This window comes from Cetorhinus maximus, chromosome 17 (genome assembly GCF_964194155.1).
Source record: "Cetorhinus maximus chromosome 17, sCetMax3.hap1.1, whole genome shotgun sequence".
NCBI classification, from domain to species: Eukaryota; Metazoa; Chordata; class Chondrichthyes; order Lamniformes; family Cetorhinidae; genus Cetorhinus; species Cetorhinus maximus.
In genome coordinates, this window is record NC_135895.1 from 87,247,012 (window position 1) to 87,273,835 (window position 26,824).

Consider the following 26,824-nt stretch of genomic DNA (forward strand, 5'->3'; position numbering starts at 1 on the left):
TTTTTTTTTGTGTGTGTCACAGCTTGAACTGAGACACAAGGCTCTGCACTCTTGGGAAACTGTCAGTATCAAAGAGATTTTGCTTCCTGAATCTGTGCTGCTGCAGTTTGGTGTCAAAGTGCACAGAGCAGAGTGGGTAGCATAGCTAGAGGAGTTGACCAAATAGTCAAGCCTGTCTCATGGTCTGTTTTCTTTAAAAAAAAAACCCCACAATTTGCCTTCATTTAGCGCCTTTAATCTAGGAAGGCAACCCCTGGTGCTTAAAAATTGAGGAACAAATAAGCCCTTCCTGAAAAGTAGATGAATATATTGCTCTGACTAAAGCCAACAAGAACAGTTCGTGGTGCCGACAAAGAAAGTTAATAATGCTGTCAATTTTACAATCAAAGCAGTGAGAATTGGCAAGGCCCGCTGTAAACTACACGCCATCAATCAATTGGCACTGCTTAAACTATCTCCTTGGTGAGCCAGAATTGTCTTAGGCAGGATTCCTTGAACACATGCAGATGGGTTAATTTGAGTTTGTAAATTCTATCTAGAGGCAAGGCCAGATCTCAGCTTTCCTCTTTTATTCATGGTCCATAACAGGTTCACTCTTGCAACATATAGTATAGTGCTATGTCAACTATTCCAGGAGAAAGCTCATCATACTCCAGTCCAAATATAGCTCATTCTATAGATAGCATTTTATCAGAGCCAAAATCACCCCTTAATTAATTTTAATTGGGCCAATCATTGAAAATGCCCGAGCTGGTACTTTTATCTCATTACCGAGAATACTTTAAAACTGTGTTTAACTGATATTCGGAGAAATATGACTTTCTGTTAACAGATATATTTCATGCTAGGTCTGCTATTTCCCACTTGGAACATGGTCCCCACAGTTATTAACACAAGGTCCTTCAGGCCATTGCAACTGCTTGCATCACCACTCTCTCAGGTCCAGAATCACCTATCACCATAACCAACTATTATATCATTACCAATTCACAACCGAGCGAGCCATCACACCACACTGACAAAAATACTTCAGTGTGTGAATAGGCCTTCTAGGAGCCTATGAATACATTAATATGTGAACAGCTATGCTGGTAGTCTACAAATACACTGGCCTGCAAAATTCCTTGAATACATCAGTCTAATGCATACTAGTGCACCAATAGTTTGCCATTAAGTTCAGAGACGTAACTGTGTTGGCACTATTTCCACAAATTCTTTCATGTATCAATAGCCCTGTATTTATGATGCATTCGAATGTAATTAACTATTATTAGCTTTGTAAGCACCTTGGTTTGTGAATCGTTTGGGCAATTTGAAACATTGACGTACATGGTGACTAGAGAAATCATTCTCTAAGTTTTGTGCATGCAGCAAATATTGATAAGTGTGCACATGACAGAGGGAGAAGAAAAGAGAGGGCTGTTAGATCATATTCCATAAAGTGTAATACTTCAGAGTTTTTCTAAGCTTTGTATGTATATATATATATATACTTTAAACAAGAGCTTCATAAATAAAAAGTGCTAATATCACTTTTGTCTCCTTTTTAGCTAAATTTGGGTAGGTTAACTATAGAAGCATGGTATTGAATGTGACATTGGCCGGGATTTTCCGACCCCATCATGATGGGATCTGCCGCGGGAGATTCAGCGGTCCAGACAAAAGCCCACTGACTTTTGGCGGGAAGGGGCAATCATGGTGGAAGGTGGGAAAATCCCGCCCATTGTCTCAATTCCGCTGCTAGGGTGTTCACATGTGCTATGCACAGTCCATAGGAGTAATGACTCATGGAAATATGAAAATTACGTTATTTTGCATGTTGAATACGGAGAAATTGTGGAAGAGATTGTACTGGAGGGAAAATGTAAGGTGTGTCACACTTTGATATTTGACTTAGGAATTGTGCCTGTGGAAAGAGATAGAAATTAAGGAAAATTAAGCTTTACATTCATTTTATAAGTAATGTCATCTTACATCAAAATATATTCCCCTTTCTGCTTTCTCTTCCCTCTCGGGGGAAACACTTAAATCTCCAAATGTACTTTGGAAAATTAAGCATAATCCATCGGAGAAGTAGATATCGGTCATAATAGGAATAACCAATTGCAGTCTCTTGATTTGACTGCAATCTGTAACTCACTTGCTGATATCTCTTATTCTATATCCTAGCAGACCTCCTGTGGCATTGCTCATAGGGAATTGGACGGTACACAGGGCAGGATTTTACATTGCACCAGAGTTCCCATACCCCCTTCCCCCCTGCAGTGAAAAAGTAGATGGTGAGTTCGGCCCTGCTCTGGCAGGTTGTCCCGCAGCTATTTAACGCTGGGCGGGGTGTTAATTGGCTTAAGACAAGACGACTGCCCCCATCCGGGGAGTTAAGTTCCTTCTCCGAGAGCTGCAGACCAATCAAATGGCTAGGAGCGCGCTGTTCCAAGCAGGAACAGTTGGCACTACTGGAACTGCATCCAGTTCCTGATGGTGATCATCGCTGGAGCCAGACAGGGTTTTTTTTGGCAAGGCCAAGCTAGGAAGCCCTGTGGAGGGGCCAAAGAGGGTTGGGGGGGCACAGCAGTGGGGAGGGGGAAGACCTTAGGAGGGCAGGATGAGTCCAAGGGGGTAAAGAAGATACTGCCCCCAACCACTTCCCACCAATAGTCCAAGCAGTGAATGTGGCCACGTAATTGGCCCAAAGGTGTGTGGACCACCTGACACCTCCCCTGTTGCGGGTAAAATAGCAGTGGGCAGGCACCAGAAATAAAACCCAAAACATTCACCCAATTTTACGCCGCCCCACTCGGCTGCTAACCCACTCCTCGTGGAGAGTAATATTCTGCCCACTCTTTTTGAAAGGTATTATGTCTTCTCACTGTTTCACTGGGACCACTTAAGTTATGCTCCCAAAATAGGTCAAATTGTGCTTTTATTTCTCTTACTTTGGGGGGGTAAATGGTACAATTTTTCCATTAAGATTTTTAATAGGTGGCCTTTATTAGATAACATTTGGTTCCAGGTGGAATTGGTCCTGGAGGAACAAAAAATCAAAATTGTCAAATTTTCTGCGCCAGTCTTTTTTTCTATTGGTGTCACTGTGTTGCAAGCTTTTTTCTCTCCTCTGCATGGCTCTTCATGGTTTTGTAGAGAATCTTGTTCTCAGATTTGTGTTTCCAAGGCTTTCTTGCATTATTTGTCCTCTCATCTTTGCCATTTTTTATGTAATGCTTTTAAAAATCAGGGTGTATAGCAAAATCATATGCAAAACATTGAAGGTAACAAGATCAGACAGGAAGACTCTATTTGGGAAGTGATGGACTACATATGAGAGAGAGAGAGAGAGAGTGGGAGGTGAATGATAGAACTAAAGCTGGAAAGGGGTAAAATGCTGGGGTCAGAATTAATGCATGATGGATAAATGCAGAGGACGAGTCTGAGAGGGATCTTGGGCTGTAACTGCTGTCTGGCAATATTCATGAGAGCTGGGCTTTGGGACACTTGGCAATACCCAGTGAAGGTGGATCCCGTAGTGCACTGAGGAAAGAGAAGATAGCATTTATGCCATTCGACAGGTAGGTGTGGAAAATGATGTGGTGTGGCATCTCAGTACTCTCTACCGGGGTTTGGATCATTGGGGGGCTGGTGGGAGAGCAGTGAGTGCTGAAGTTAAAAGATCACTTCGTTTTAGCCTAGGGTCTGAGAAGCAGTGTGTTCACTAAGTGATGGAAGTCTGTCACCACTGGGAGACAGGATATTTCTGGAATAGGGATGCACCTCAGGGAAACCTTGGCATTTACAGTTAATGGAGATGGAACGTTGCTAGAGTCCAGTAACACGGGAAAGGGCAGGCAGGCACCTCAGTGGGAAAACCATGGATGACTACAGCAATGAATGCGGCAGTAGTAATGCTCCTTGTGTTCGTCTCGAGGCCTCAATGTTTTCCAGGAAACTAGGAATACAGAAAACTAAAATAACCATTTTGTTTTGCTTCATTTGTTTTAATGGACCTCCTAAGTTCTATGAGTAATGACAGCAAATTTAAAGGCAGTGACATTACCTCCTCCCAGTCTACACTGGTCAAAAACACAAATGGCTGAATTTTACCGGGACAGCTAACATCCCACTGCCGAGGCAGAAAATGTGAGGCAACCCAGCTTAGATGGACAGCGGGACCTGGAGAGGCATCTTCCCAGTCACGGCCAATTACGTGGCCACCTCCAGGGCTGCAGTTCCGATTAAAAATTGCAGCCCACCCCAAAGAGTTGCTGTCCCAATCAGAGGGCAGGCAGCTCAGCAGCTGCATGTCGAGCCGTGGTTAGTGCCGAGTTTTCAGGTGCAGGATGAGGATGCCTCGATGGCGGGTAGCCCTTGAAGAGTGAGTGGTAAGTGGAGACTGTGAACCCCAGGGCACACCCCAGTGATCAGCTGGATGTCATGGTGGCGACCATTTTTGTAGCGGGTCCTTCTGTGGGTCATGGAGTGCCCAAAAAGGAACCCAATGCAAAGCTGCCAGGTTTCACTCAACAGTCTCTCCATGCATCTACGCCCTCCTCCCTTTCTCACCCGCACCCCTCAGCCACCCCACTTCCGGCACGGGCAAAATGGGTGGGGGAAGTGACCCTCAATTGGCCACTTAAGTAGCTCAATTGGGTGCCGGACTGGTGGTTTGTCTGCCATCTTTCCGCAGGCAAAATGGCATGGCAGTGGGAAGGCATCAGGCACGCTACATGATGCCCTCCCATGCCATTTTGCCAGCCTTTCCAACCACCCAGCCTGTCGCCAACAGCCTGATAACATTCCAGCCAAAGTCTCTGTCCCACCATCTGGCTTTCTACTACCAGAGAAGTATTTTACACTATTCCAAAAAGTTACAGCAGCTGGTGTGAGAAATAGGACAACTTCATTGATCTGCGTGGAGTGGGTCTTTTGAGATTAGCCTTGGAATCACAATTCAGTCGAGGCATCTCTGGTCTGTACCTAAACCATTGATACCGAATGTGAAATGAGAAAACATTGTCACCCTAAGGAAAGCAAAAAAGTATTCAATTTCCTGACATTAATATCAGAAAGATTGAGAGAGTTTGTTTTAAAATTACTGAAAGAAAATGCTGAGTAACAAGACAGACACAAAGTCTGACAGCTCAAATTCCTGAAAGCTCCCACACCACAATCAATTCCACAAGGCTTTGCTGGGTTGTTCACCTCCTCTCTTTTCTTGGCAGGTTTCACCCCCTTGCTGTTTTCACAATAATCCAGCAGGGAATGCAACAAATGCTACGGGCTGCCATTGAGAATTAATTTAACGCAAAAGCCAAGAAAAGAGAGAATTAAACAGCCTTCTGCGTTGGTAAATGAATTTGCATTCAATGCAGCGAGCAAGTCGAGCGCAGAAATGGAGCAAACCTTTCCCTTGGAATTTTGTTTTCAGCTGGGAAATGGCACCAGGATCCATGCAGCAGGTCAATGATTCAGCACCCACCACCCTCTGCCCTATATTTACCAAGCCACAGATTCGCGGCAGATGAGATTATTTCAGATCCGCATGAACTTGAATTACTCTGAAATCACAACGTTAGAAGTTTTATGCAATCACATGTCAGATCGTACTCGGGTTGCTTGGGTTGAGAGATTAACGTTGACATGTCATTTTCTGAAGCTGGTACATTTCAACCAATGGAGCTTACAATAAACTTAAACTTGCTAAAGGATAGTTTCCATCAAACACACCACAGACAACCTTAATTAGATGCAGTAAAATCCAGTCCATTGAGCTTTAAAGTACCCTGTCAGGAATGGAAATAAATTTCTTATGTCTACACCTTTCATCTTCACTGCCTCATCTGCAGCTTTCTCCAAATTTAATAAGATTCACCCGGGAACCAAATGAAATGAAAACAGAAATAAACTTAATTTCAGTGAGATTGGGCTTGTTTTATTTGAAAGAGAAAGCTTCAAGAGAATCTATTTGAAGATTTCAAGATTATGTAGCGAATTGATCACATTGTTTACTGTGGTAAAATGCCAAAGAAAGAAATTAAACATTCCAAGGTTCAGAGCAAGGCATCAGAGTGGAACCATTTCATGCAAGGATAAACTACCCAGGGAAGACCACGTGAATAGTACAACAATGGACGGAATTTTCCATTAATGAGACTAAGTGTGGTGGTGGGCGGTTTTGGCAGTGCCCACCCTGCTGGCCAGCATGGCAGGAACTCACGCCCGGCTCCTCGCTGGGAGGATCGTTAATTATGCACAGGCGAGTATCGGTCCGAATCACCTAGTGGGTCGGGAGCTGATTCGTCCGCTCACCGTAGGCTGGTGGGTTCTAAGGTCCGGGCACCATATTTAAAGGTCAGTCCAACTCATAAGCTCGCTCTCTTCAGCCCACCAGAGATGCCTTGCAGCCAGAAGTGGAAGGTTGAGAGCCTCAAGAAGAGGGTAGCACCATGCTTCACCCACCAGGCCCTCCAGGCCTTGATCAGAGGAGTACAGGTGCACATGCATTTCCTCTATCCCAGGGATGGCTGCAGGAAAAGGAGCAGCCTCACCTCTCCGGCCTGGGAGGCCATCGCGGAGCAGGTCAGTGCGGCTGACGACCACACTCAAAATGCCACCCAGTGCAGGAAGAGGATGAATGATCTCATCCACGCCACCGGCGTAAGTCATCTTTCAACTCCTTCCAATATCAAACTCACATCGTGGCATCAAGCACTCAAACGGCTCCTCTCTTCAGGGATCTCACGCAGCCATTAGCGGGGGACACATATCAACACTCATTCTCTCGCCGAGACTTCCACATCACCACCATCCCATCTCTCATGTTCCTCACATTCCATCCTCTGTCCCTTCTGGGGAGGGCTCACCACACACAGGGGACACGCATCTCACCCATACTCTGCACCACCCCTTCTCACCACATGGCTTTCTTTCTTCCTCATATAGGCCAAGCTGGCACAGAACAGGCGTGAGAGATTGCAGACCGGGGGAGGGATGACCGACATCATCACCCTCAGTGAGTTTGAAGAGGCTGCAGCTGAGCTGGCTGGGGAGGGCAGGGATCGCTCCTGTGGGAAAGGTGGGGGAATCGGCCTCTCCCAGCAACCTAGTACGGATCACAGCTCCATCACCTCAGCAAATCCTGACAATCACAGTGAGTCACATGCAGTCTTATATAGATCATGCTCATTAACTGAAACTCTATTTTCTATGCACCAGCAGATTGAGGACCCCAAGCCAATCCAGCACCACTAGAGCGAGCCCCCAGATTAGATGTGAAGAGGAAGCTCTGGAAGAACTGTCACAGCACTCACACGCACCCTCCAGATCAGAAACACACATGTTGGTGAGGCACAGATGTCGATTAGGCTCGGGCTCACTATCTGGAGAACAGCTCACTGACCCATCCTCGCAGCAGTCAGAGGCAGGGACAGCCCAGGTCTCTGGCACTCGGAGAGCTGCTGGAGACCAGCCACCTGCTCAGTCCGAGTTAGGTGATAAGCCTCTGAAGACAGCCACCAACTCAGTGCTGGAGATGCAACAACAAGCAGCGGAACATCAGAGATTCGACAGTCACTCAGCAGACTTGAGCAAATGATGGAGGGGTCTAACCGTGTTCTGTCTAATATTGTGGCTCCGACATGCCTTGAGGTCACCAGGGAAGGCTGGCGACCCTGGAGACCTTGGTCCAGCAGGTCTTGCCGGATTTGCGCTCGGCCCTGCACTCCATGGCCACATGGGCACCATCAGGATGTAGGCGACATGGCAACGAGGCACCTTGACCTCCCTCCATCTCCTGCAGGAGTCAGGGCGGGGCCCTCGGGTACCTACAGGGAGGATGCACGTCAGCTAGACATCCCGGGAACCTCCTCTCAGGACGTCCAAGGGTGTGCAACCGTTCTGAAACAGCTCTGCCTGTGACCCCATCCATTCCAGCTTCTCAGGTCACCGAGGGCATTTCTGGCTCTGAACATGTGACCCTTATCAGGCCTCGGGCCCTCCAGGCCACGGGCCACCAGAGGACATGTGCCAAGGTCATCACAGACATCAGGACGTAGCAGTCAGCAGGCTGCCTCCACCTCTGCTGCAGATGTCAGGGCTGCACCCAGGCGCAGTTTAAGAGTTAGGGAAGTTAAGAAAAACTGATGTCACTTTTGGGTCAATGGTGTGCTGTACATGTAAAGAAATTGCACTTTGGTTAATACATTTGATGGTTATGTGAATGTTCCTGTCAACTGAAGACATTGTGAATTTACATTTTATAATCCTCTTATTTCGTGGTTTAGTTATCCACTCACCCAGTGATAGTTTCCCGCTGTGAGATTCACATTCCTGTGATGTCAACCTCGGTTGAACTAGTCTCCACACCTTTGTGTGATGTCAGGGAGATGTGTTTAAATCTCTTTTGGAAGTGTGTAATGCAAGCAATGCTAACCCTTCTTCCTCAAGGGATGCCACTGAGTGAGAGCAGCTCATCAGCATTGATAATCTAGTGGCATTTGTGTCTCCTCAGTGGTAGTGCCAGAAGAAAAGACATGCGCGGGAGGAGGGGATCCCTAGGCATGTCCACAACTCAGTCACAGCAGTGTTTGTATCATTAGATGGCGGCGAAGGCTTCAAGTCTTGTCTCATGTCGCTCTTGTTCCTAAGTGGGCTCTCAGTTCCCAGAGTGAGCTCACTCACAGGGCCCCACGGACCAAAGCAAAGGTCATGACCTGGCGATTGATGAGGTCAGAAGCGCAAGTGTGAATGCGGGACTCTTTCTCGCTGTGAGTGGGTGGACATCCCCTGAGATGAAAGGAAATGGCATTGAGGGCTAAGAGAAGTGTGGCCATATTCCCTCACTTAACTTTACTCTTCCTGGAATCTGTCAGCGATCAATGTATCACGGGCACATCTCCCACGTCTCCCTTCCTCCATGGTGTGATGGTGCTCATACTGACCCTCAGTAACCTCATGAGGTTCCTGGGCCTCCAGATCTTCATCCTCCGATGAGCTCTCATCCTCCTCCAGTTCATCCTCTGGCAGGGCGTCAGCTCTTTGCATTTCCAGATTGTGAAAGGCACAACACATTGTGATGATGTGGGAAACCCTGTCGGGACTATATTGGAGTGAGCCATCTGAATAGTCCAAGCATCTGAAGTGCATCTTCAGAAGCCCTATGGTCTGCTCTATAAGGGAGCGTGTGGAGCTGTGGGCAGTGTTTTACCTCTCCTTGGAATGACTGACGGTGTCATCAGCCAGAGTTTCAGTGGGTACCCCTTATCCCCAAGCAGGCATAATGGCCCCTCGGAAATCTCAAGCACCTGGGAGTGACTCAGGATGTAGGAGTCATGGCAACTCCCAGGATACCGTGCATGAACATGCAGGATGTGCTTCCAGTGATCACACACCAGTTGTAAATTGATGAAATGATAGCCCTTGTGCTGGTGACATTTTCTGCTAAGATTCCTTATGCTCTAAGATGATAAAATATTTAATTTCCCCTTTGATTTAATTGCATCTGACCCTAGCTTTAGGATGGTCAATCCATCTTGGAATGCTTCCACAAATTGGCAAGAAGTTTACCGACTACCATGTCAATTCAAATGTTAGTTTGGTTGTTTTGGTCAGGAAAGGGCCATCAAATACAAGCCTTTTTTCATAATGTAAACTTCTCTGGATACAAACAATTTAACTGCGTAAGCTGAGAAAAAAAAATTGAGAAAAATAACAACACCAGTGAAAAACCCTTCCACAAAGCAATTCAACTTACTGCTCCTCTTGTCAACAGACATATCTCAACTCCCTTTCTACATAGCCCTTCCATGACTTACTTTTCATCTGTTTCATATTTGCTACCAGAATGGGAAAGTTACAATAAGGAATCTTATACAGTGAGCAACAAGCTTTTACACTCTGTCTTGTAACTTAATTTATAAACCGCCCAGTTGTTGTTTTTAAGTATTCAGCTCATCAATTGAAGTCTTCCTATTTGCAACTTTCTATAGTTAAAATTTACAGCAACAGTCAGTTTTGCAATGCCTGTTTGTGCATGAAGATCGTACTTTAGCTTTCCATCTATCTCAGCACAATGGCTAAATCTCGGTCGGACATTCCTCATCAGAAGTAACTGATGTTCTTGAAGGCATACTTAGCAATTTCAGCAAATATTCGACAATCAACATTTGCCTCTCAGCCAATACCACTAAAATTGACTAACAGATCATTCATCTCAGGATTGTTCATGAGACCTTGTTGTGCATAAATTGGCTGTCACCTCTGCCTACAAACCAGTGCAGTTTAAGAGTAATTCATTGCCTGTGAAGTGCTTTGGGATGTCCTGAGGACATGAAAGGTGCTGAATGAATGTATATTATTTTCTCATGGACCTCATTTGGATTACATCATAAGGCATTATTACCTTTGTCATGCTTTGCCTTGAATTTTATCGAGGAACAAAAGGATGGTTAATGCTACTCATTAGAACAAATGCACCCTCTAAGCTGCACAGCCACACAGCAAACCAGAAGTTCCCACGGGCTGAGCACAAGTTGACTCTTTTTGTTATGTGTGCACTGTTGTGTTATTATAATGATATAATAACTTGGGCTTATTTACTGTACAAGATACAAAGCTCATAAGGGATTTGTCATACACATACATGTGTGTTCATTTATTAAGACTAGGTGCATGAGAACAGTTACACATAGGTATAAGGCTTGAAGGCATCAGAGCTGTATGTGTGTTCTGCTCACAGCAAATGTGAAGCTAAGACTGGGTGACATTTTGCTTCTAGTGATGTCATGCTGACATCCCTTAAAGGCATATTACAACATGCATAGCTGGGCAAACAACAGCAGATTTAGAGGGGACTTTGGGTAGGGCACTATCTTTTCTAGGATTTAAATTTTATTTCAAGTCCAGTCCCAGAGGGTGAGAGTCTCTTGTCTTTGATGTGTGTTGAGGTGGGTCCAGCATTAGGACTCTAAGAGGGGTAAGACCTTATAGTAACAGAGATACATTAGCACTGGGCAAATAGTTCAGTTCAAACGTAGCAGAGCTACATGTGGAATAAAGTTCCCTCTGCCATGTTCACTAAAAACTCCCAACTTCAGCTCACATAGGCCACTCACTGACACTTGAGTGCCATCAATCTGGACTGGGTTTACGTCTAGATCCCACAGCTAACAGGATAGCATCTGACCCATTGTATCTAGTCTCATATCAGATTTAACTGACTTAATTTGTCTTTTTATAAACATTGAATCCCTTGGAAGTTGGATGAGTGAAACATTGATGGATTTTCACACCATGTTGTCCCACTCCCAGCGCATCCCGCCTTATTAATAATACATTCCCGAGAAACATGCTGGGTCGCTAGTGGGTGGCCTCGAATTCACCCGCCCCACCATCACCTCAGGCCTTCAGTAATCTGGGCGCCATATTTAAAGAGTGCCCCTTCACAGAGCTAGCTCTCCCACTCTAAGGGATCGGATGCTGCTACAAAGTCACAGCCGCCAAAGGAAAGAGACCTGCTGCCCCCAGATTTAGTGATGCCTCCCTCGGGTGCCTACTGGATGCAGTGAAGGCCCGCCATGAAGTCCTCTATGCCCGCTCCGGGTGAAGAACGCCAAGCAAGGTCACCAATCAGCATGGGAGATGGTGGCAGCGGTGGTCAGTGCCAACGCCATGCAAAAGAGGACAGCCACCCAATGCCAAAAGAGGATGAATGATCTCCGTTCCGCCAGGGTAAGTCACTCTTCTCATCACTGTCAACTCACACACTCACAAACACATCACACGTCCACAGGGATCTCACTCACCACCAATTCAAGTGACATCACCATCCACTCTCTCACACACATCTTCATCTGCCCTGCAGATGGTGACCTCATCCTGGCCATGGCTCCACTCACCACTCACATATGCCAGGCATCCTTCTCATCTGGCTTGGCAGGCATCCTGCTTACACTCTCTCCATCTGTATTCATGCAGGACAAGCTGGCACACAACAAAAGGGAGAGGTTGCAGACTGGTGGGAGGAATGCCCGACACCAAAGTCCTCATAGACTTTGAAGATAGAGTCATCCAGCTTGTCGACAATGATCTGCACCGTTCCTGTGCTGACAGTGAGGTCGATGGTGCTCAACCAAGTGAGGATCCAGCAGTACAACATCCATCAGACAACCATGCTGTGAGTCACCTCCCCTGTTCCACAGTCCCCTGCCATGCACTAGTTATCTCTCCTTGCTTTCACAGGCACGGTTGGGTAGCAGCTGAGGTGGTCCACAAGCTAGGCCCTTGACTCAAGCCCTGAAGACACTTAGAAGAAAAATTTGATAACACCCTAATTGAAGACCCATCACAGCGCTCACCCTCCAGCAGTGCAGAGACACACACTTTGGTAGGACCTAGTTCTAGAGTAGCCTCGGGGTCGCAGCCTGGTGAGCACATCACACTGTCTGATCCACAGCAGGCGGCGGCAGGGACTTCCCAGGTTTGAGCACTCGGTGGGCTGCTGAGTCCAAAAGTCTGCTGAGTCCGAGTTAGATGGCGAGCCTCTGGACTTGGTTATGCCTCAGTCATTGGAGCTGCAAAGGCAAGCTTGGGAACATCAGGGATGTTCGCTGCACTCCTCATTTGCAAAGCATGATGGAGGAGTCTGTCCACTTTTAGTCTGAGGTGATAGCACCGGCATGCCAATGCACCTAGGTCAACACTGGTAGGATGGCAGCCGCCAGAGAGACCTTAGTCCAGGACATCAGTCCTGCACTGCTGCGTGGGATAAACACCATCACTGATGCCATAGTTAGCCTCCAACAGTGTCAACAGGAGAGCTTCCCCTTCTCTTCAAGGAGTCAGCCAGGGGCCCATGGGCCCCATAGGGAGGAGGATCAGCAGGTGAGCACCTTGCGACCATCCATCCAGGTAAGACTGGGAGTGTCTGGCTCATCCAACTCCCCTCTCCCTGTTACCCCAGCAGCTCCAGCTCCACTGTCCAAGGATGGTGCCACTGCTACGGACCGAAAGCAGGCCAGGGCCCTCCAGGTCTCGGCCCTCCAGAGGACGCCCATCAAGGTCATCACAGACAGGGCATAGCAGTCAGCAAGCTGCCTCCACCTCTTCTGTGGATGTCTGGGGAGCACCAAGGTGTGGCGTCAGGGTTAGGAGAGTTAAGAAGATGTAAATCTTTTAACTGCACAGCCTGGGCATGATTTGTTAATCACTTGTACTTAATGTTCACTACTGTAAATAAACTCCCAAGAATGTCTCCTATTGCTCCTTACACTGATGAACAGTGTTCATGTCACTCAGATGTGAAACCTTGGTTCCTGCACAATATAAAGGCAAGTGTCTCAGTCAAGGGCCTCTTCCCTGTGCAGTGTCTAACCTTCAGAACAAAGTGATTGTCTGGCTTCACACTCACTGGACACATTAGTGATGTCTGCACCTCGCTGGTGCTGGTCATTGCTACCAGAATGTTGTGGGCAGGAGTCACAGAGTTCCATCATTCTCTCTGTGTGCTCTCGGCACCTGTGAGGTGGGGCTGGCCCCCATCTCTTCAGCATCTGTGACCAGTGATGCTGTGCTCCTGAAGGGGTCAGGTGCTGAAGGCAGACAAAGGATCAGGCACATTTAAAGTTTCACAGCTGTGTCTCTATGATATGACCCTGATCACAGAGCACAAGTGAGCTTCCCTCAGCCAGACAGCAGCTAAACATTCACAGAGGCAATGTGAAGATCCAAAGAGTGAACTCACTGCATATCATCATCATCCTCCTGCAATCTAGCGATTATTAGGTCCTCCGCTGCCCCTCCATGACATGAGCCTGAGCACTGAGGGTATGTGCGCTGCCCTGAGACACACAGGAGTCAAACGTTCACAGATGCAAGGTGAGGATGTCAGGACTGTCCTCAGTGCATCTCATCATCATCCTCCATGAACCTTGCAGCTATGAGGGACTTCCAAGCATGCCTGCCTCGTCTGATTAGTGCAATCGCCTCATCGCCATCATCCTTGCCTTTGAGGACCTCATCACCGACATCCCCTTTGAATCCTCCTCATTGGAGCAGACATCCAGGTCCTCCAACTCCTCCTCAGCCAGGTCCTCCCTCCTTTGCAGCGCTAGGTTGTGGAGCACGTAGCAAGTGACAATGATGCGCGACACCCTCAGGGGACTGTGTTGCAGTGCTCCACCAGACCTATCAAGGCACCGGAACCTCATTTTCAAAATGCCTATTGCTTGATCCACCAAAGTCTGGGTTGGGGCATGAGCCTCATTATACTGTCGCTCTGCTGCAGTCTGAGGCTGCCACACGGGCTTCATCAGCCACCTTCTGTGGGTAGCCATTGTCCCCGAGGAGCCAACCCTGCAGCCTCTCTGGACCCTGGAAGATGTCAGGGATCTGAGACCTGCTAAGGATGTAGGAGTCATGGACACTCCTTGGGAATTGTGCGCAGACCTGCAGGATGTATTTGTGGTGGTCACACACCAGCTGAACATTCAGTGAGTGGAAGCCCTTGCGCTTGACGTAGTTGACTGCTTATTGCCACGGAGATCAAAGCGCCATGTGAGTGCAGTCGATGGAACCCTGCAGCTGTGGGAAACCTGAGATCTGTGCAAGTCCTGCTTCCTGGCTTTCCTGACCCCGGGTGAAATGCATAAAATTCTGTGCCTTTGTGAAGATGGCGTCCGTGACCTCCTGGACGCACTTGTGTGTGGGGGCTTGCAAGATCCCACACAGGTCACCTGTGGAGCCCTGGAAGGAGCCACTGGTGTAAAAATTGAGCATTGCAGTCACTTTCACGGCCACTGGCAGAGGATGCCCTTCGTGTCATTGTGGCACCAAATGTGCAGTCTTTGGTGACACTGCTTCTCAGTCACCTGCAGGAATGACAAGCGCTGTCTATAGACCTTGGGTCCAATGAGGTGCATACAAGCGACGGTTCTCTGTGGATCTTCAGCTGTGTGCGCAGGAGACCCTGCCATCCCTTCATCTTGAGGGAGGTGCTCCTCCCTTTGCCAAGCCAGGTGCCTCTACCACTCTCTTCTTCTTCTTTGGCTTCTGTAAGCCATGAGGAATACTGCTAAATTACCAGGCTCCATGATCCTGATGTTCTCCTCCTGCAGGGTTAAAGGGAGAGAAGCATGGGTTAGCCCGGGTGTACTAGGAACCTCTGTGGTTTAAGTCTGAAGGCCCCTCCACACACACAGGAGAGCACTGGCCGCCACTTGGATGGCCAATGTGTAGTGCATTCGTTGGCTGTCCGAGACCCTATCCACCTCCGTCCCACTCCACTTGACTGATTGGCGGCAGCTTCATCCATTGGACTGCATGCTGTGCTCTCAGTTCAGGCACAGGCATTCTTCTAACCCGCGCTGCAAGGCTGCGCTGTTAGCTTCAACCATACTGGTCCACACTTTAATAGAGACATTGCAAGGGGCTGTAAGTGCCTCCACCAGTAACTGCACCATGGATACCTTTGGCATGTGGATTATGCAGCTTGCCTAGTCAGCCAATTGCTCTGCTGCCCCTTAAAATGCACATTAGTCTGCTTCTGAGGGACGTAAGGTTCTTGAGTATTTGATGGCACTTTCATGCTTTTGCATTGATTGAGTGGGCAGAAAAGCATCAGAGGCCCAGTTCCAAACATGTCAATGGAGCTGCAGCTGAACGGTCTCACCTTTGACAAACACTTCCAAGTGCGTAGCTGCTTCCCTCAACCCCGCCAACCACCCCCCCACATCCCCTAGGCATTGCTTGAGTATTTCCTTCAGTCTAAGGCTGCCTTGTTTCCCATCACCCCCCCCATCCCAAACCGGTCTGACCCGCACTGGAGCCCTTGCCCTGGCACCGCACTGAAAAAGCAACTTGCCTGTGCCTCCCGCGAATGTGCAGTGCCTCTTCCTTGATGTTGTACGGGCGATTCTCACGAGCGCTGCACAAGGTTGTATCCACTCACCTCTGAGTTCCCCCTCGACGTTCATGCCGCCAGTTGCATGCCTTTTAAAGGCAATTGTTAAGCATGCTATTCTGAAGTCACACCGACGTGAGTGGTAAATTTGACATGGGAAGGTTGATTCCAGCGAGCAGGGCTTGTAATTAGATGCTAATGTATTAAAATGACATTCCCGACATGCAGCAGTGGGAAACATGACCCACAATTGATGAGTGGAGCGGATGATCGCAAACTGGTTTCACAACAGCATGAACCTGATTTTTTGCCTTCCCGCCATATTCCACCCCCCTCCATCCTGCCTGCCATGATGCCCAACTCCAACTGGGCCGCCGGAAAATTCCAACCAAACTAACAAATTGGGGAATAAAAAGCTCATTTAAAAAGAGTGGGAATGAAACATAAACTAACAAAGAAATAGAACAGCAGAGGAAAACAGTTAAAAAAAGGTGATGGGTAGAATCCAGGAGAAATGTATTCCACTAAAATCAAGAACAAACCAACAAATAATGATACACCATGGATGAATGGAAGAAAGAAGGGCAAAACTGAAGCTGAAGGGAAAAACCATGCACTGACTGCACAGGCAATAATGGAGCGAATGATAAAGGAAACACAGAAAAGGGCTGGAAAATAGTCAGAAAAATTGGGAAGGCAAAGATAAACTACAAAATTTAAATGATTTAGGAATATAAAAAGAAATAAAGTATTCTACAGATATATAAATAACAAAGAAAAATCAGGATTGGGAAACTTGCAGATAATGACAGCAAAATGGCAGGAATATTAAATAATTACTTTGACTCAACATTTACCAGGGACTTAAACAGGGTAGACATGACATCGGGAGAAGAGATCAATAAAGATATGAAAACATTTAAGATAGAAAGGTGGGGTGTGGGGGAGGGGATGATAATTGAAAAAAGCTAATGAAACTTAGCATAGAATCCCTGGGCTGAATGGATTGCATCCATGCATTTTAAAAATTGTAGGGCAGAGATAGCAGTGGTGCTATTACCTATTTTGAAAAATTCATTAGAAAAGGGAATAGTGTCAGAGGGCCGGTGGACAGCTAATGTGAGTTCTATATTTTAAAAAGGTTATAGAACTAGCACAGGGAGCTAACAGCCAGTTAGATTACAGCTGGTGGTAAGAAATATTTGAAAGAACCCTTACCGAAAAATGCAATCGAAAAACATCTGGAAACTAAAAATGCAATAAAGAATAATAAGAACGGATTTGAAAACTTGTTGGGTCAACCTTATTGAATTCTTTAAAGGAGAAGCAACAGAAAAGGTAGACGAGGTGCATTTATATAGCAATGTTCATGACCTCAGGTTATCCCTTAAAGTACTTTACTGGCAGTGAGGTGCTTTTGATTTGCGGCCGGGTTTTCTGTCCCCGCCACCAGTAGGCATTGTCGTGGGCAGGACGGGGACATTTGGAGACCCACAGGTAGGAAATGCAGCAGTCAGTTTGTGCACTGAAAACTCCCGCAATCAGCAATGTGATATGACCAGATAGCCTGTTTTTTTTTTAGTGATGTTGATTGTGAAAGGGCAGAGAGTGCCAGGTTTCTTCAGCACTGCACTGGACTGGGTAATGCAGAAGATACAGTAGGCAGAATTTTCAGGGAGTGGGTCAGTCAGAAAGTCAGGGGGAATTCACCACTCAGAACTGCCCTCATGCTGTGGATTTCGATTTTTTCACAGCATTTTAGAGACGTCAGCAATCGTTTCCATGCCCGGAGTCCCAGCTTGAAAGACAGTGGGCCTTTAGCCGGGCAGGAAGCTGGTCATTTGCAGCCGCAGTCTGTACCAGGAATGGGGGCTGACCCCCGGGGTGGCGACAGGGAGCGGCTGCAGTTCCCGGTGGGGGAGGGCAGGAGGTCAGGGTGAAAGCACTTACCTGTTCAATCCTCCAAGTCCTTGTCTGGAGGAAGCTTCCAGGTTCCCTGATGCTCAGGAAACCCGACTAACATCTGCCAAATTTCGAATGCTGCACAATAATGAGGCTCACAGCCTTATTATTGTATCTAAAGCTGCAAGGTGTGCTCTTGGGTCAGGTTGCACCCGAGCACCTTCCAGCTTCAGTTAAAGCCAGGAACGGCCTGAAAAGCAATCAGAAAGTGGGTTGAGGCAGGTTTGAGTTGGGAAACGGATTTCTGCCACTTTAATGCAACCCTCCCCTGCCATTCCCGACTCTGCCTGCTGTTTTTTTTCTTTCAATTAAAACTCAGCCCAATGTATTTGGATTTTAAAAGATCTTCAGTGAGGTACCACATACTAGACTCATGGCTAAGGTCAGAACATATGAAGTCAGGGGTCAAGAATGGATAGCAAGCTGGCTATAAAACAGAAAATAGAGCGTGGGTTTGAAGTAGTTACTCAAACTGGCCCAAGTTGGATAAAAACATTCCACTGGGGCTGAGACCACTGTTATTCATAAACGATTTGGGCTCAGGAATCGAAAGTGCAATTTCAAAACTTTCAGGTGACCCAAAATTGGGGGATTATTGTTAATACAGAGGAGGGCCACAATAAAATATAAGAAGACATGAATAAACACAGTTAAGGCAGTAGATTTTGGTATGGAGAATGAGGAGGCTACATACTCCTTGGAAATTAAGTGTCTAAATGTGAAGGAGGGGCAGAGGGATCTGGCAATCCAGATAAACAAGCCACTAAAAATAGAAATGTAGATTAATAATGCCATAAAAAAGCAAACCAAGCACTGAGGTCTATTTCTAGAGGGATGGAAATGAAAAGCAGAAACGTTTTCAGTTAAACTTGTATACAACCTTCTTTCGAGCACAATTGGAGGACTGGGAGCACTTCTGGTCCCTATTTTATCAAAAGGAAATGAGAAGCACTGGGGAGAGGTGTGAGAAAGATTTACTAGGATAATACCAGAACTAATAGTTTATACTAATTAGGAAAGATTAAACAGACTGGGCTCTTATCTCTGGAAAAAAGTCTGAGAGATGACCTGATGAAGGTATTTCAGATTATGAAAGGTTTTATAGAATCTCAGAAATTTACAGCACAGAAAGAGGCTATTTAGCCCATTGTGTTTCTGCTGACCGAAAAGGAACTATCCAGGCTAAACTGACTTTCCAGCTCTTGGGTCGTAGCCTTGTTTAAGCACTTAAATGAATATTCAAGTACTTTTTCAATGGAATGAGGGTTTCTTTCTCTACCACCCTTCCAGGCAGTGAGTTCCAGATCCCTAACACCCTCTGGGTGAAAAACTAATTCCTATCAACTCCCCTCTAATCCTTCTGCTAATTATTTAAAAACTTTTTCCCATGGTCATTGGCCTCTCTACTAAGGTAATGAGGCCTTTCATAATTTCACACACCTCAATTAAATCTCTCCTCAGTCTCCTCTGTTCCAAAGGAAACAAACTCCATCTATCCAATCCTTCCTCTTAGCCAAAATCCTCCAGTCCTGGTAACATCCTCATAAATTTTCTCTGTATCCTCTCTACTGCAACCCCATCCTTCCTGTGATATGGTGACCAAAACTATATGCAATAAGCTAGCTGAGGCCTAACCAGTGTTCTATACAGCTCTAGCTGAACCCTCTCTGCTCTTATATTCTACGCCTCAACTGATAAAGAATGCACCCCATATGCCTTCTTACCACCTATATCTCCTGTCCTGCTACCTTCAGGAATCTGTGGTCATGCACTGCAAGGTTCCTCTGCCCCTCCACATTCCCTAATTGCTGACCATTTATTATGTATTCCCTTGCCTTGCTTGCCCTTTCAAAATGCATTGCCTCTCACTTCTCCAGATTGAGTTCCATTTGCCATATTTCTGCCCACCTGACCAGTCCATTGATACCTCCTTTCACTATTTTTCTTCTTTGTTATCATCCATATGTTCAATCTTTGTATCATCAGCAAACTTCTTAGTCATGCCCACTACATAAAGCTTGCATCATTGATATATACCATGGAAAATAAAGGAGCCATTACTGCAGCCTGCGATAGGTTTGATAGAGTAGACATAGAGAAGATGCTTCCACTAGAGGCTAGAGCTAGGGGACATAAGTGTAAGATAGTCATGGATAAATCCAATAAGGAAATCAGAAGAAACTTAGGGCAACATTTCTAGCTCGGCGGATGGGCGCGCACCCAACCCGCTCGAGCATAAAATGACGCGTGTCGATGTCGGCCGAGTGTCCCGACGTCAATGCGCAGTAGCGTGATATTTTGGTAGGTGGGCACGCACGGAAATCAGCAGCATGCCCGTCAACAATTAAAAGGCCTGTTAAGGCCATTAAAGCATCGATTGGCTGACATTTTTTGCTGCCCGTCCAACCGTACGGCTGTCAGGCAGACGAAAAGGCCAAGCAGCCTTTGCACTTTTTAGGGAACCTCATCCACGGGCGGGATGAGGTTTCCTAAAGCCAATAAAAATAAATTTAAAAATTTAAGATTTAATTAATAACACGTCCCTGCTTATGTGGCAAAGTCACATGGGCGGGGACATGTTTTATATCTTTTTTAAAAAATTCTTCATCTCCCTGAGGCTGCTCCGTGCTTCAGGGAGATTCTCAAGCATGCGCTCACGTGCACACGCGAAGTTCGCACTTGCCCCGCTCGCACTCCCACCCCTCCGCCTGCAGAGGCAGCGCTGAGCGCTGCTGCTCACGTTTCACACTGGGCGGGCCTTAATTAGCCCGCCAGCGCGAAACCGCCTTCCAGCCTCGATCGCGGGCAGCGGCCGGCTTCCCGACCATCCTCTGCCCACCCCCACCCGACATAGGTGAAATTCTGCCCTTATTTACCCAGAGAATGGTTAGAATGTGGAGCTTACTACCATAAGGAATAGCTGGCATAGGTGTATTTAAGGAGCTGTTAGACAAACACATGAGAGAGAAAGGAGCAGAGCGATATGCTGATGGGGTTAGATGCAGAAGGATGATAGGAGGCTGGTGTAGAGCTTAAATACCAGGATAGGTCCAGTGTGCTGTAAACACCACGTAGTTAACATAGTTTGGCATTTAGCTGATGTTTCAATGGAAAAAAATAGTTTCATGTATTAAAGCTATTAGAAATGTCATGGAACTTTCTAAAAGTAAGGCTGATGTATTAGAAGATTTGGAGCTTTTTGAAAGCCAATTGTTCTTTGTTTTTACTCTTATCCATGCCTGCATAATATACCTTTGGAGAAAAGAACTAAATGTTAAAGCTTTAGCTCAAAAGAGATTTGCAGGGTGAAATCTCAATCTACATATTTTCCCCAATGGATGGGATTTCTCAATGTCAGCACTCATCAGACGCAGCAGGAGAAATGTTCCTAAAATGGGGCAATATGTCAATAAGCTGAAAAAGACCAACTTTGTTAAAATCAAAGGCTGAGTGCAGCAAACACTCCTTCATTACATGGATGATTAATGTGATTAATGAGCCCGCAGAGAGCTGAAGGAGAATTTTAGTTTGTCGAAAACAAGTGTGTTTTCCATGGCCTATTTCTATCTTGCATAATAATTTCCAAAAATAATGCTCAAGGACAGCAGAGTCCAAGGAAGGTTTTTTATTAAAAAAAAACTGCTGTTGTCTGAAGTTAGTTCCGCCATTGAAAAAGTGCACTGATGTAGTTTGTTAGAGAGGGAATGAGAAGCAGGAGTATATCTTGGAGTTAGGTCTCCTCTAGTACTTTGTTAGAGTGATCAGTTACAGGGTCCAACAGCACACAATGCACCTCAGAGGACAATGATTATGAATAATCAAACATTCATACCCGCAAGAAAATCTTATTATACTCTCGCATTGACCTGTCTCCATAAACCCTGTAGGGGCTAAATTGAATAGCCCTTGCAAACAGGCACAGGGTTGCAATGCACAATTGACATAATCCAATCGTTTGAAATTCAGGCAGTACACATTGTGATTTGTGATTGCAGTCAGCACTGGCTGCAAGCATCAGCACAGCCCCAAAATTCTAACTTCCCAGCACTACTCAAAGCTGGCCTCCACAGCTTAAAGCCTGTCTGCATCTCTTAAGAGAATGGGCTCACTGGTTTTCGGATGCTGCACTGGACGTCTTGCTGGAGGAGGTGGAAAGGAGAGATGTCCTGGCAAGGGGCCAGGAAGCCCTTCACATGTGGTCAAAAGATACCTGTGAAGGTAAATGACAGAAAACAAAGCCCAAGGACCTGGATATGGTGCTAGAAATGTTCAATGACCTGACACAATGATCGATGTCAGGGAATACTTCTTCCATTGCCTTATCCTGCAAACGACAGAATTAGCCTCAGACACTCCTCAATGTGGCATCACATTTTTTCTGTACATAAATTGGCTGTCAAGTTTCCTACATTACAACAAAGACTGCATTTCAAACGTTATTAATTGGCTGTAAAGCGCTTTGAGACATCTGATGGTCATGAAATGTGCTATATAAATGCAGTCTTTCTTTCAAGATAGGCGGGAGAGAGAAAACACTGAACTGCAGTCATCAGTCATTAAGAAAGTGGTAACAGGCGACTTAGAAAATCAAAATATGATTAGGCAGAGTCAACATGGTTTTATGAAATGGAACTCGTGTTAGACAAATCTAATAGTTTCTTTTGAGGATGTTAGAGGATAGCAAAGGGAGAGCCAGTGGATGTAGCATATTTGGATTTTTAAAAGACATTTGATAAAGTGCCACACAAGGTTGTTGCACAAGATAAGGGTTAATGGGGTTGAGGATATTTACCTGGGGAGAGGATTGGTTACCAGATAGAAAACAAGAGAGCATTCAAAATCCAATCATTTTCAGAATGGAAGGCTGTAAAGAGTGAAGTGCCACAAGGAGCAGTTCTTGGGTTTCAGCTGTTAATCTATATTAATGACTTTGATGACCAAGTGCAATGTATCCAAGTTTGTTGACAATACAAAGCTAGTTGGGAAAATAAGCTGTGAGGAAGGGCAGGATTTCCGAGCCCCGTTTAGGTTGGGAATAGAGGTAGATGGGCCCGAAAATACTTGAGCCAGCCAACCACTTTGGTCGATGAGGGTTCAGGACGTGGTCGGAACATCTCACCCATAATAAATAATGAGGATAGTAGCACACTTCAGAACATAGACAGCCTGGTGAAATGGGCAGAAACAAATGTAACGTGGATATGTACAAAGTGATACACTTTGGGAGGAACAATGTGGAGAGACAGGGTAACCTAAATTGTATGGTTTTGAGGGGCCTGGGATCCAAATTCATAAATCTTTGAAGGTGGCAGCGCTGGATGATGAGTGGGTTAGGAAAGTGTAATGGGATACATGACTTTGTAGATATGGGTATTGAATACAAGAGCAGGGAAGCCATGTTAAACCTTTACTAATCACTGATTTGGCTTGAGCTGATGTATTGTGTTCAATTCCAGGCATAACATTTTAGGAGAGGGTACATAGGAGGTTGACCAGGGAGGAAGGACTCCAGTTATGTAGAGAGATTGTTCTCCTGGAGCAGACATAGCTACGAGAGGATCCAATGGAGGTATTAAGAATTATGAGGAGGTTAGATAGAAATAAATAGGGAGAAGGTGTTTTTTCTGGCAACTGGGTCTGTAAACAAAGGGTATAAATTTAAAATTATAGACAAAAGTACTGGAGGGAAAATGACAAATGTTTTCACGTAAATGGTTGTTAAGACCTGGAATCGCTACCTGAAAGGTTGGTGGAATAAGATTCCATAGGAACTTTCAAAAGGCAATTAGACACATGTTTGAAGAGAAGTGATTTGCAGGGTTATGGGGAAAATGCTGGGGTGTGGGATTAAGTTAGGCAGCCATTTCAAAACGTTAGCAGAATGGCCCCCTTCTGTGCTGTAAGATTCCATATGTAAGGGGAACATGAATTACTTTCTTAATGGCCTTAATAGGCCGTTTACATTTCGGCAGGCGCGCAGCCAATTCCAGTGCGTGTGCGCCGAACGAAATATCGTGGGACTGTGCGATGATGACGGGATGCACGCCTGATGTCATCGCACGTCATTTTATGTGTCGGCGTGTCAGGCCCGCCCCCGCACATTGACTGGAAAAATTCTGCCCATGATCTGATAGCCAATACGGAGATGTGGCTGCAGGGATACAAGGATTGGGTCCTCAATATTGAGGGGGATATATGACATTCAAGAACAATAGGAAGCTAGGTAAAGGTGGAGGGGTAGCATTGCTAATCAAGGATAGCATTGGTGCAACAGTTAGAGATGATCTTCGTTCAGGAGATCAGGATGTACAATTGGTTTAGTAGAGATGAGGGATAGTAGGGGAAAGAAGTCATTAGTGGGAGTGGTCTACAGGCCCTGTAACAGTAACCACAATGTAGAACAAAGTATATAAGAAGAAATATTGGGTGCTTGTGATAAAAGGGAAGGCAATAGTCATGGGTGATTTTAATCTACATATAAATTGGAAAAATCAGATTAGCAGTAGTAACCTGGATGAGGAGTTTATGAGTTTATAGGATGCTTTTGCAATAGTTTCTTAGAGCAGCAAGTCCTGGAACCAACTAGAGAGCAGGTCATGTTAGACTTGGTATTGTATAATGTGACAGGATTAATTACTGACCTCAGAGTGAAGGCACCCCTAGGTAGCAGTGACCACAATGTGATTGAATTTTACATCCAGTTTGAAAGGGAGAAGAGTGGGTCTAAAACTAGTATTTTAAACTTAAATGAGGGCAGCCATGTGGGGATGAAGGCTGGGCTAGCTGGGGTCAACTGGGATATTAGGCTGGGGGATAGATCAATAGAGAAGCAGTGGCAGACATTTAAGAGGATATTTCAGAATACTCAGAATAAATATATTCCTACAGTAAAGAAATTCTAAGAGAATGACCCACCACCCGTGGTTAACTAAGGAAGCATCAGACTTAAGGAAAAAGTATGTAACTGTACAAAGATAAGTGGCAGATCAGATGATTGGTCTGAATATAAAGAATGGCAGAGAATGGCTAAAAGGTTAATCTGGAGAAAGAAATTAGAGTATGTGAGGAAGTTAGATAAGGAAAGTGAAGACATGGTAGCTATATTTGCAGATAACACAAAGATAGGTAGGAATGTATGTTGTGAAGAGGACATAAGGACAGGTTGAGTGAGTGGGCAAAAATCTGGCAGATGGAGTATAATGTGGGAAAATGTGAAGTTGTTGACTTTGGCGGGAAGGATAAAAAAGCAGAGTATTATGTTAACAGAGAACAGCTGCAGAATTCTGAGGTGCAGAGGGATCTAGGTGTTCTAGTGTATGAGTCACAAGAAGTTAGTATGCAGGTACAGCAAGTAATTAAGATGGCTAATGGAATTTATTACAAGAGGAATTGAACATAAAAGTAAGGACGTTACACTTTGGATATACAGGGCATTGGTGAGACCACATCTCGAATACTGTGTGCTGTTTTGGTCTCCTTATTTAAGGAAGGATGTAAATACATCGGAGGTGGTTCAGAGGAGGTTTACTAGATTGATACCTGGAATGAGCATGTTGTCTTATGAGGAAAGGTTAGACAAACCTGGTTTGTTTCCAATGGAGATTAGAAGAGTGGGGGGGGTGATTTGATTGAAATATATGAGATCCTGAATGGTATTGACAAGGTGGACATGGAAAGGTGCTACCTCTTGTGGGCGAGTCCAGAACTAGGGGCCACTGTTTTAAAATTAGGGGTCACTTTTTTAGGACAAAGGTGAGGAGAAAGCTTTTCTTAGAGGGTTGTGTGACTTTGGAACTCTCTGCCTCCAAAGGTGATGGAGGTGGGGTCAGTGAATATTTTTAAGGTGGAGGTAGATAGATTCTTGTTAGGCAAGGGAATCAAAGGTTATCGGGGATAGATGGGAATCTGGAATTCAAAACAAAAACAGATCAGCCATGAACTTATTAAATGGCGGAGCAGGCATGATGGGCCAAATGGCCTACTCCAGCTCCTATTTCATATGTTCATATGTTCGTATATTTCTATGTTTATACCAATGATTGTCAAATTTAGAGACAATAAGGAAATTTCTCAGAATCACCAACTCTTGAAATGGATTTCTAAATGGGGTGAAATAAATCCTGCAATTATTTAAGGAACAATTGGAAGATGCAATGGAGGTGATTGAATGAATGAGGTCAGATGAGCTGAATGGCCTTCCTCATCATAGTTTTCTTGTAATGTAATATCCTTTGTAAAACACATTCTTTACCATAGCACTTTCTCACACGCATTACATATTTCTAATCCAGAAGCTGGTCAAAGCCTCTACAACCTGTTCAACATTACATGTATATTTGAATTTAAATAACATGACAATGCCAGGACAGAATTATCACGACAATCCATCATTTGTCAGCAGACAACTGAAAATGTGGTACCAGCTACCAAAAAACATTACATCAATGCTCCTGTCAAATTCACTGAAGTTATGGATTTACTGAAAATGCCATGTCCCTCCAGAAGACCAATGGTTGGTTTTAGTTCAAGTCAGGTCAACCAGCAAAATGCTCCATACTCCCAGTTTATAATCAATATGCTATGTCTAATCTACTTGCTATGAGCAGAGGTCTCACAAAAACAACTACCTTAGGTGGTAGCTAGCTTTTTGTTCTCAAGAGGGCTGCAGTTTGGACATACTGATTATGATACAGCATGGCAAGTATATCCTTTCTTAGGTAAGGGGACCAAAACTCCAGGTGTGGTCTCACCAAGATCCTGTACAGCTGCAATAAGACACCCTTGCTCCTGTCCTCAAGTCCTCTCACTATGAAGGCCAACATACAATTTGCCATTTTAACTGCTTGCTGCACCTGCATGCTTGCTTTCAGTGATTGGTGTGCAAGGACACCCAGGTCACTTTGTACATCAACATTTCCCAATCTACTACCATCTAAATCACACTCTGCCGTTCTGTTTTTCAGACCAAAGTGG

General features: G+C 45.4%; 1 protein-coding gene across 1 annotated transcript in view; it reads right to left on the bottom strand.

The window, feature by feature from the left end:
- The window catches only part of astn1 (astrotactin 1), a 2,710,576-nt gene that overhangs the window by 2,433,069 nt on the left and 250,683 nt on the right, over positions 1-26,824 (bottom strand). The window lies entirely within an intron of this gene.